The sequence below is a fragment of the Numenius arquata genome, chromosome 10 (assembly GCF_964106895.1).
Source record: "Numenius arquata chromosome 10, bNumArq3.hap1.1, whole genome shotgun sequence".
Taxonomy (NCBI): domain Eukaryota; kingdom Metazoa; phylum Chordata; class Aves; order Charadriiformes; family Scolopacidae; genus Numenius; species Numenius arquata.
The window spans coordinates 47,788,146-47,800,625 of NC_133585.1; positions in this window are offsets into that span (position 1 = coordinate 47,788,146).

Sequence of the window (12,480 nt, forward strand, 5' to 3'; positions counted from 1 at the left end):
TTGCAAACATCCTTCTTCCAGAGAAGTAAGGATTTTACTAAATCATAAAACAACACACCTCATATTTAGATAATACTGCTATAATAACCAACAGTTACTGTCATCATGACATACAGTTGCTGATTCCATATAAGAATATCTCATAAATTAAGGGAGAAGTGATGATGGAATGACAGTTTCCTTAGGAATTCAATTTATCACTGTTGGTAAAGGTATCAGTGTTCAATCAATTTTTTTTATATATATAATTTTCAAGCTCATTCAACACATCTCAAAATAGATGCAAGATAATTATCAAGTTGACCCAACGCTTACATTGTTTATGAATTCCTTCTGCATCAAAATCAATACATTTACACATTTGCAGTTACAGGATATATGTGGAGCTGGGGATATTTTTCTCAGTAATCTCAGTTTTGCAGAATGAAAGAAACAGGCAGCAATGCGTTTACCACTCATACAAGCTGGTGATTCAGATACTGGTTCATCACAGGAAAATCTTTCCACTATAAATTCCTTTACATTATTTTGAGGAATAACATGAGAACTACTCGTGGTGTCTAAGTAGGTGTTGTCTAAGTAGGTATGATTAACTTCAATTATTTCTGTCAATCTACAACTAATGAAGAGTTAAAAAGATCCATGAAGGTTTTTTAATTCGTTTCTAATCATTCTCATTAGCAAGAAACAAGGAAATACAAGAATTTAATAATAACAACTCTGATATTTTCGTAAACTTATTAAGTTGTTTAGGTATTATGATCTGGATTACTTTACTCAATAAGTGCTTATCTACAAAACATGTATCCATAATACCTTGCTTAGAAATCAAAATTAGAATTGGAGCAATTAGGTGGATTGTTTGGATTTGTCTTGAAGTGGAATGAAGATTAGTCATTCAGCTGATTACAATAATAGCAATCATTTGAAAACAAATGAAAGGCATCAAACACCTAGATTTCTATATTGTCTAAGACCTGAGAAGTCTGACAAAACAAATGCGTTGAAAAATTGTAATTAGTAAAAGAACTGCTTCTTTGCAAATCTAAAGAGGACAATGTTGAATAAACAGACATGAACAAGGGAGAAAACAATAATTGAAAAGAATCAGTGAATATAAAATTTGATCTCTTCATCAAAGAAATCACATCTAAATTTATAGTTGAAAGTGACATTAGGAAGAGACTGAACTAGAAAATAAAAAGATGACAGGTAATAAAAACTGTTACATTTTCTTCAAAACTCTCTAACATACACTCCAAAATAAGTCAAACCAAGAGTTTACATGTTACCTTAAATTAGCAAGAGACTAATAGTCACTAACAGATCACATTCCCAAAGAAAGTAGTTTTCTGATATTACTAAAGGTGAAACAATCTCAGATTGCTACAGAAAAGAGAGGTGTAAAATAACACACATTCATAAAGAAGCAAACACCTCTGAAAGTCTGCTGTAGCCCTCTGACAGCTATTGGATTTGTACAGCGATTTGAAAAATTATTGAATGCTTGTACCATCTTACTTGGAAGGAACACAAGGAGGAGAAATGTTTAAGTATATAGGAGAAATAAAACCAACGGCACTATTAGTAGAAACAAGAAAAGGCCTTTGGAAGTAACACAGGACAATAAACCGAAGCAGTAAGGCATCACCCAAAGATTGTGACAAAGGCGGAAAGCAAATAGAAGCTTCAGACTTCTGGTTTGATCTTTAGCAGAAACATAACAGATGATGGATTCCACTAGCACAGTTGTGGGCTGAAATATTAGTAAAGGGGCTAAGAAATATGGGCTTACATAGCAAAGGTAGAGATACTGACTGGTGGCAGAAACTTACTGGTTTTTACTGAATAGGAAATCAACCCAAGTATAAGGTGTATAGTGATCACAGCCTCCTCTTGATTATGTTTCCAACCAGAGAAATCAACACTGTGTTTTTCATTAAGGAAAATTCTCAGGCTGGGAACCTAAAGAACGTTGATGTGACAGAGGTTGAAGATAAGAATTTTGCTGAGAATCTGAATTTATGATTCCTGTGGCATGGGCTGAGTTGCTTTCTCTGCTACCAAAATGCACAGTTGTCTAAGACATGGAGCAGAATAGAATCTTAGAACCCTAAACTGGGACAAAGGAGAGAAGCTTGTTCAGCAGTATAAGAGCGAAAGATAATGAACAGTGGCAAAAAGAAAACACAGTTTTGTAATGGCAATTGAAAGGAAAAAATGTAGTGACCAACAGAAAGAGATTAGTATGACAGATAATACATATCTGAAAATAAATCAGGCATCGTTTCAAATGCTTAAACTGCAATCAGATATGAAAGCTGGTGTACAAATTCAGGAATTTTAAATTTTTTTTGTCAGAATGTGAATTAGAGTAATTTCCGCCAAATATCAGCCATTATTGAAAAGTCTAAGTTCTTGACTGACTTGGTTTTGCAACTACAGCCATTCATCTGTGAAATAAAACCATGTTGAAATTTTCAAATGAGTTGTATACCCACCAGCCCCAGAAGAGATCCAGGGTGCTTTGTGGCAGAGATTAGAAGGCAACACAAGGAGATCAAGGTAGTTCATTGGAGGCACAAGAGAAAGAAGCTTAGAAAATAGGGTACGTTTTAAGGAACAAAAAAGCACAAATAAATTTAAAGCTTCTGCCAGGGTACAGAGACAGGGATGAAGTTTTGTCAGCTTTCATTACTGGTATTCCTATTATTGACATGGACAGGGGGAAGCATCATGGCTGTCAGTAATGCCTCCTCCTCCTCTTTGCCTTGTCTAACTTATTGAGTGAACGACTGATGCAATCGAGGACAAGGCAACAAGGCAGAGAACGGGCCAATGAGAACTTCAAGTTCAAAGACAGAAGGACCTTCACCTGCAATAGCACTGGCTGGTTTGTTATTGACTCTGCAAAAAAGCCAACCCAATTTGAACCCAAGTCAATAGTGGAGATGTGGTCTGAAGATGCGTGCTGTTCTGTTTACCTGGTTTCTGGTCCCCCAAGCACGGAAACACAGTGATCAGAGCTTGCTACAGCAGGTAATCATCCCCCAAAATTGCAGTAAGAGGGGACATATCCCATGCTGCGGACATATCCCAGGCTCACATTAGGACCCACAAAGCAATTTCTGAATTCAGACTTAGAATACATCTGGCACAGACAAGCAAAGGTAGGTTTTTAGGGTCATAAGGTTTTCTGGGTGTACTCTGGTAAACATTTACTGCTTAAAGTGATGGAGTTTCTACTGATTATACTGGGAGAACATTATTAAAAAAATCATTTTTCACATTAAAAAAAGGGAGAGAGATGTAAACTTTGGTAAGTAAACACTGCCCGAGCAATTAATTACCTCTTATCTGCTGAAGCACTGCTGCTGTTGTTAATAATGGTAAGATGCAGAAAAAGGTGTATGATTTTAATCTGCATTAATGTTCCCAAATATATCTACTGTCAGATCCCAATGTGAGGAGCCTCAAAACCTTAGAAAAATCAGGTCAGCACTCTTCTTCAATATCTAGAAAACTTCCTATCTAGAAGACTGTATTAAGCTGATAAATGTCAAGAAAAAAGACTATCCTGTAGCGTGGCCCTGAGAAGTATTTATTAGGTTTCTCACAAGATACTATATTCCATTACTATATTCCATTCCAGATCTACTTATAGCTCTTTAATGAGTTGCTTGTCCTTAATGGGAAAATCTTTTACATACCTCTTTGATCTTCAAGCAATTTCAGGTAAAATGCATGAATGCCATTTCATATAATTCCTGTTAGGAAATGAAGATTGCAATAATCTTAAACTTTAAGCATCCATCTTCTAATAAGAATCTATCTAGTTAAAGGGTCTGCGGAAACTTTATATGAAAAAATTTACATACTGTTTCTTCAACTCTGTCAAAATCATTGCATATTTTGACAGAAATAGATTTTACTAGGTATAAAAATGCATCATGGCTCCTTACAATGGAAAATGTATTTGAAAATTCTATGTTTAAGAGATTAATGTCCAGTTTGGTACTTGATTTTGAATAATTTAAACCTTAGTGCTTTATTGCTATATTTCCAGTTGAAAAGGAAAATGTCTTGTAGATCTGCCAAGCTGCAAGATGGATTAACAATTTGTATGTATCCCTTTTTTCTGCTTAGAACAGCAGCTTCCTTAGAAACATCTTTTCCTTCTCTCAGTATATGCAGGCATCATTTTTATACTCTACATAGTTTGATAGGCAATTTTACTTTCCTTTTTTGAAGCCCTTAATACGGCAGGGATTCCACAGAATATTATGGGATACTAAAAGTGGCCACATTTGCCTCTATCAAGTAGTTCAGATGGGGATTTTTCAAAAGCCTAATGAAAACTTAAATATACCAATGGTGCTTAACTCATTTTCATATAAGGACTGAACACAGAGAGGTATTTAAGTTAAACAATGTGCACACTAACTTTTATCAGTCCCAACATACTCCCACCTCCTCATAAATGGCAAGAAAATGCAGGTGAGATGGACTGTAATGCTTTCAGCCATGAGCTGGACTGCCCAAGCAGGGAGGCACAGCGCATGGTCCTCCAAGGAGGGAAGACAGTAGCTTGAGCTGGGCCATATCTTCCTTGAAAGGACTTGAGTACCCTTTTCCAAGATCCTAGATGGTGGGAAACAGGCACCTGACATTTTAAATATCACTGGGTGCCCACCTCCCACATCAGAAGAGTACAAGTATCTGGTATGTCATATCTGCAATTCCATGAGGATATTTCACACATTGGGGCAACCTAAAATAGCAACCAGGCACCTATGGTACATCAATTTTGTCCAGAGTGTTAAGATTAAGGCTTTGAGACAGTTTGTTTACACAAAATACACAGTATTTGTTTTCATATAGGAATACAATGAGGCCTAGAACGAGAATAATACACTTCACAGAGAACAGAAGAATTTGAGTAACATGATAAAAAATATACATTTTGCATAATATCTTGTCTTCTCCTCGTTTTGCTGCTGGATGACCATAAACAGAAGGAAAAGATCATGCTGTATAGATTTCCTCTCCCTGATCCTACAGCACTGACGGGTAAACGGAGGATGCAGAAGCTTTGAGATGTGCCTAGAGAAGTTAGGTACTCCAGGGTTATCCCAGCTAAAAGATCTGCGTGATTGAAACTGCACGTCTTAAATTGCAACTGACTCAGAGCTTTAACCTAGAATTGCCAGAGGCCTGATTTGTCCCAACTGTTGGTGACTTTCTCCAGAAAAGTCACACTTCCAAATAAATACATCATGGTACCACAGTGCTCATAGAAACAAGTATCACCAAAAAAATTGTGAATGTGGATATGCTCTGTGAGAAGGATTTGATAAGGAAAAAAAGCCAATATTTCCCCTGTGATAAATAATTTCATCCTGTCTGCACTAAAAATAGAGAGAGTAGAAACTCAAATACAGAGACGTAAACATTTTCTCCAAGAAGAAATAGCATATTCATGAAAACAAGGAAAACCTCTAATGATTAGAATACTCATTAGAGGCATTATCAACATTTAAACTGAAAACAACTACAAGGTTTGTAGCTTCTTGAGAAATTTCACTCATTCACCCCCTTCTGGATCAACAACAACATATGTTTGTCATTCATTCCTGTTATGGTGATTTTAAGTTTAGAAGTTAACAAGCTGTGAGGGTCTTTATTTGTTCTTTGCTCCTTTCTCCATGAAATAAGAAGCTAGCTTTTAAAAAGGAAAAGGTAAAATTATAAGTGTCTTTCTTAGGACAGTGCACTGTTTTTATTTCCTTGTTTTAATGGCGATGGTATCTGATTTTTTTAAGAGTGAGGTGGAGGTGTATGGGTTTTTGCATTATGTTTGCAGTTACAGAGGACAACCATAATTCCAGAATTTCCTTTTAGCAAACACAAGAATTTAAAGCCTAGTTTGTCATTTCCCCCATTTTTCTGAGGTTATTTATATAAACTTAAAGGAAATGCAAAACAAAATATGATCAAATGAGAATGGTTGTGTCTAAGACCCACCTTTGATTATTTTGAACACTTATGCACAAGGTCTGGATAAAGTAGGTCTTCAAATGCAGTAGCATCGAAATTAGGCAAATGCAGTAGAGTTTAACAAGACACCTTGTTTCTTCTTTAAAGAATCTCTGGAGCTAGTGTAAGATACCACTTTTCAAAGTATAGACACGCAGAAATTTCTGAAATGCTGCAGAGTTCCCATCCCCATGCCCATGAGCACTCTGACTCACACCAGAAGGGCTCTGTACACACCCATTGCTCCTTGTCGCTCTCACCCCAGACACAGGCTGTCATTTCACAGCCATAAAAAGCTTTAAAACACAATTATCCCTTGCTCCCTTCTCCCCCCTTCCATTAGCAGCAGGACTTCGAAGTTTTCTTCTGTCACAACACTGCACTGTCTAATGTTTTTAGGCAGGAAAAAAAGGAGCTCACAGTGAAGCAGTAATTAATTACCCCATATTCCTTCAAGGAAACATTGCTTATAACCAACCGGCTGATTAATAAAGTTGTGGCCATGAGGCAACTCAGCCCGGCAGTTGCAGAGCTCATATCACTAATTTGATTAATTTTCATTTTATTTGTTGCCAAATGCAAATAGTTTTAATTTTGAGTTGTTACAAAGATCAAAAGTTACAGGTTTTCAATTTCTAAGAATCTCATTCTGTAGGAACGATAAGCAAATTTTCCAGGCTTCTGAAAAATTTTCTTCTTCCACAACAGGTTCTATTTATCAAGTACAAATGTGTTTGATGACTACTTGTCTATTTAGCAAATTAATATATAACTCGAGTTGTGAAACTGTCTTATTAGGAGATTACAAATTAGTGGTACCCTGCAGCATGAAGAAAGTGAAAAAAGCTAATAGTATTCAAAGTCTCTGGCAAATAGCTATTGAGTAGCTGCTAAAGGCCCAAGAGATAAGCATATGCTTAGATCAAGTAGAAGTTAAGGTAAAGCTATTAGTAGGGCTCCTTGAAGTTGTGGTCTCAGAGGTGTTGAAGAAAAGTCCTCTATTTACAGTCCACTTTCCCCTGCCCCCTCCCCCCGGATTAACCAGTAGCGTAGGAAATCCTGCTCATTCCTACTGCAGTGATGTGAAGGAGCCCACCAGAGGTCAGCTTCCACCAGCAGCTACATGCGTTGATTAACATCAGTCTCCAAAAAACCTGCTCCAAGCTAACATTTACAAGTTTCTTTGAGATTTAGTTCAGCAGATCTCTCCTCTCCAGGTGAGCGTGTTTAGACAACCATTAAGGATATTTGACTGATCCCAGGTGCCATCTTTCATTCTGTGCTGGTTGTTGAAGAGAGAACTTGTCTCCAAGCCCAAGACAGAGAGCTGCACCAGAGAACCGACCTGGCAAGGAGTTTCAAAATCAGCCTTTCTCAAAAAAGACAGGTTACAGGAGGTCCAATTCTTTCAAGTTAGGACACAGAAATGGAGAAATCCAATGCAGTTTTTGGCTCAAGTGATTGGTGAAAATATTTGCGTATCTCCCTCTTGCTTACAAAAAGTGATTCTGCATCAGACACATGACAGTTTGAGTGCCTTATTTTATTAAAAGTTGAGCCCCAGTTCAAATATGGGTCCTATAAACTCAAAAAATCATACGGCAAACTAGTGAGGTTTTTACCAGGGTATGAAATGTTTCTGATCTCGTCTGAAACTTCTTGATATAATGACATTGCTCGAGTCTGAACCCTGCAAAATTCTCTGCTATAAAGACATAGTTTTATGTATTACATTAATAAGTGCTCTGATTAGCACTGATCAAATGCTCTGTTTAAATGCTCATTTCATTATTTTTTTAAAAATAATTTTCTTATATACAGATATTTTACAAATTCTTTTTATTACAGAATTTATTTTCTTACCAGGACTCCTGTGCACGTTCTACCTTGAGAAATAAGGGTTCCCCTTTAGTGGTTCAGTGATTTCCCTGTTTTCCTGTTTCTCATACCTATACTGCCTGTTTATAAGCAGTACTTCAGGTACAAATTAATATTGAAACCATGAACTTTCAAATCACTACTGTGATTTATCCTTTAGCAAGATCACTACCTTCATATTCAGCCCATCCCTTTTAGTGTAATTCTCTTGTACCACAGTCCCTGATGTCACCCATAGTAGAAAACTCTTGCAAAAGTAGTGTAAAACAGTAGAACTGCCTCCTCTCATAATTAATTAAAAGGAGCTGTACCCAGACAGGATGAGTACAAATGCAGCCAGGAGTCTTTTTCATTTTTCCAGTCTAAGTATAGCACATCATGTGCCCTGCTTCAGTGCTTGAAAAGAAATCTAAAGGGCTTTCACAGCACCAGACATTTTATTACACCTTGCTTTCCTTTGCAGCTCTGTCAACACAGCTACATCAGGTTACCCTGGCTGCAAACCAACCTCTAGAGGCTGGGGGGAGCACAAAGATCAGTCTTTTTGATATTAAGATTTCCTTTGCTACAGAGACCAGAACATTAGGTTGGTAACAGAGCGCACAGACTTTTTGTCTTAAGAGAAAGCCCAGTGAGTATATGGCTAACGTGGCTGATGTGTAGAGCCATAACTAGATCAGACGAGAACACTGAAAAATGCTGGTGGGTCAGAGTTCTCCGTCTTCCAAGGTGCTGGCCAATATTAAGTGAGCCTCATGCGTGAAAGCGTACTATTCCATCTAAGAAGCCATGAATCTCAAGAGGATGATTTATCATTTATTTTCAGGAAGTTGACACAGAAATATGATGTTCTGTATACTTCTTTGCTGTAAAAATAGTGTCTATGCTCACACTAAAGGATTCAATTACACTCATACGTTGCTTCCCTTACAAGTTCCATCAATAATTCCTCAAGTGGTTTGTTGTTGGTGTCCATACTATCAGAATGGCTTTTCTTTTGCTCCTATAAATATACTAACATAATTACGCTCACCATCTGACAATTTTGGGAGGCACCAAGGCTTTCTAAGAGAAATATATTCTATATTTTCTGTCAAAAAAAGTCAAAAAAAAAAAAAAAGGTAAGCAAGATCAGCTAAGCAACTGTCCAGGTTAAAATCATTTTGCTTAGGTATGCCAATTCAAATCCAAGCATCTCACCTGAAAAAATTCTGGATGATACTATACCTACATTAGAACTATTTAAATAATAAATTTGACTAGTCGTTGAGTAATGTGCTGATTCACAGCCACTTGCAGTACTCATTTCTGTTTCTATCTGCCCAGCAACATCTGCCTCTGAACAGCTTGGGTTATGGAGCTCTGTTTTGGATAAGCTACATGCAGCTATGAATTCAATCACCTGTGGCACTGAGTGTTTATTCTCCCAGTTTGGGTTGCCTTGTACGACGTGTTCTCCAGCAGCAGAGGAAGATGACTTCAAGTGATATAGAAATACTCAAGCAGAATATGCTACTGAGCCAACAAAGCATCCTGGAATGAATACTACAGTATGCTTGCTGTTCTGTTTGCTAGGCAGAAAAATGTCTGTAGCATTCTAGGCATGGTGGGGCAAAAGCTGTTGGCTCATTTAAGTTTCTTATAGCACCAGTATTTCATGAAAGCTTGACTTAATATGCAGAAACACTCCAGAGTCACATTCTGAGCCACCAAATCACTGTCTCGTATATATGGAAACAAGCCAAAGAGTGTTACTAAAACATTTTCCTGGAGGACTTCACAGGAATGCTATTTTGTTTTATAGGCTAGGACAAATGAGGCTCTGAGTGATCAGCTCAAAGGTCATGCAGTGATTCAGTGTGGAATTACAAGTAAAACGGAGTGATTTGTCTCATCTTCTGACTTCAGGTGAAAATATTCTACTTCAAGGAAAAAAAAAAAAAAAGCTTCAGGAGTCCCACCAGCTGCTTATCCCTTCGCAGAATCTAAGCATATTTCTTGATATTTATCTCAATTAGCAACTATTTAAACACTGTTGAGAAGATACTGAACTTAGTGGAAAAAAAGCTGTTTTATGAGTGGCATCATTTTCTAAGCAGCTTTGTACACTGCAGCGTCTTATTCTTGATCTTATTTATCTTCAGTGTATTAAATCTTCTGGGAATTTACAGGCAACGGACATGAAGACAAGTAATAATTGTCCTTCATGAACTTCTACATTCTAATTAAAGAATTTCACGTTGTACCAACGCAATGACCAAAGGGTATCAAACAACTTGGTCATGGTGTGGTTTGACTTACACTAAAAATGTTCTTAGGTACCAAGTTCCTCAAGTACAAACTGTACTAATCTCTTTGGGTTGTTAAAAATAAGATCACAGAACGAGGAACATTGTTGTAACTGCTCTGAGACCAAGGCACAACAGGAAAACAGGTTCAAAAATTTACCCAGCTTCAACAGAAGCAGCATTTGGTCCCTTACCATCAGCAAGCAATTTTCTTGTATGCTTAGCCAAGTCATCTTTCATCCTCCCATCACTAGAAATGGACATAGCACGAGTCCTAGCATGGTTGCCTCAGCAGGGGGACAAGGTGCCTTACCAGGGACAATCTCATACATATCCCAGACGATTGGCACTGCCCATGGATAAATTGCAGTTAATGCAGGAAGTCAATATGCTCAAGTTCAGATTCTTCACAAAGTAAAGCACATGGCAACAACAGTGATATTTCCATCATTCCTTTCATAGGCCACGGTTACCAACTGTTGGCCAGACATACAAATGAACAGACTTCTCCCTGCTGCTATCAAAGGCCAAAGTTAATTTCAAGACTAACAGTCAAGTTAACCATAATCCACAAGGCAGTTACAGCCACTACGTGTAGTTGGACAGAAATGTTACTTGGCGACTGAAGTGACAGTGAGAATTTGAGTCTTCCCAGTGTGATCCATTTGGCATACTTTATGTCATATCACGCTACATAAATGTAGAGTAGGTTTTGGGTTTTTTACTGGCAAAGTTATCCTGTTGGTAATTTACTTAGAAGTAAGCAGATGTGAGACTGAGTCAAAGTCCTCGACCTCAAAAAAAATAGCAAGCTTTTTTTTTTTTCTCTCCTCAGTCTTGAATATGTGTCAACAGTCACAGAGATATGGACCAAATGCAATCTAAGGTGTCTTATAAGCAATAAATTCAAAGGGCTTCATATCAGAATGAAGCTGAAGTTTTACAAAGCTGCAAAAAAATTAAGGGATGGGGAAGCTGCCGCTTGCCTAGATCTACTATAGGGAGGCAAAGGTCCTTCTGTACCACTTCCACTCTGGGCAGTAGTTACTATTCATACGAAGTGAGACCAGTGCACATAAAGCTTTTGGTATTTAGAAAAAACATTTGCATCTATCTCCTGTTTTCTATTTTTATAGTTCAAGTGCCCAGAATGCACTTTCTTTCATCTTTTGACAAGCTTTCACCAGTTCCGTTCACCTCATCCTCTCAAACATCCTTCAATTTCTTTAGGGTTTTTTTGTGGTTGATTTTTTTTTTAATGTGCTGTGATTGGATTTGCATCTCGAAGCTTTCTATTCAGTGTTATATATGGAACATGTCAAAGCTTTGATTTCCACTTACCACCAAATAGAGATAAAAGTAAACATACAAGCAGTAAACGAGCTCCTTTTTAGTGGAAGTACACTGCAGATGGAATGTAGAATTGATGAGTACACAGTATCAGCACTGAAAAATTCTATTTCATGTTTAGAACAACAAAACTGAAAAAGATCTTTTATCTAACCAGTGTTCTCACTGACACCTGCAATATAATTGTATAGATATCTGTTGTTCCTATTTTGCTTTGCATTCACATTCTTTCTACCCTTCACTCTTCCTACTGCTCTGCTTTGTTTTGCTGTTTGGTTGGGTTTTTTTAAAAGATAACTGAGTTACACACAAATGATAATGCATAAGTTCACCATTTCTTCTGTTTCCCTTCCCATCCCCTCCCAGCATTATTTTTCACTTCAACACAACAGTAACTATGCAGTCTAGAATTAGAATCACATCAAATAGTCCTCCCAATCCTGGTAGGACTCAAATCACAGTCAAAATTAAATTAAAAATCTCTATTATTTCAATGGCTTGATTACAGCACTGGTCTCTTTACATTCCAATAACCACTAGATGACCATGACCATGGAAGAAACACTTACCCTGCACATCAAACTCTAGCTTTCAAATAATAGTTGTTCCCTCAGCCCACTCACTCCTGAAGATCATATCTGAAGTCAACATGGTCTTCATATTTCTAAGCTTTTCATAAGTCTAGTTTAGAAGTTGTCTTTTCACCAGTTTTTGGTTTCTAGAGGCAATGTGTGCCTCTCATTCAGTTGCAGAGATCAACTCCTTCCCTTGACAATTTCCAAAGATTCAGCTGGCTGGTTATCAAACTACTGCTGATCTCTTTTCCGCTCATCTCCTCACACAGAAGAAACTGTTTCCAATCCATCTGATTCTTAAAACATCCATTTTTAAAGATGCAGTTAATTTGCATATAGCAAGAATATTGACT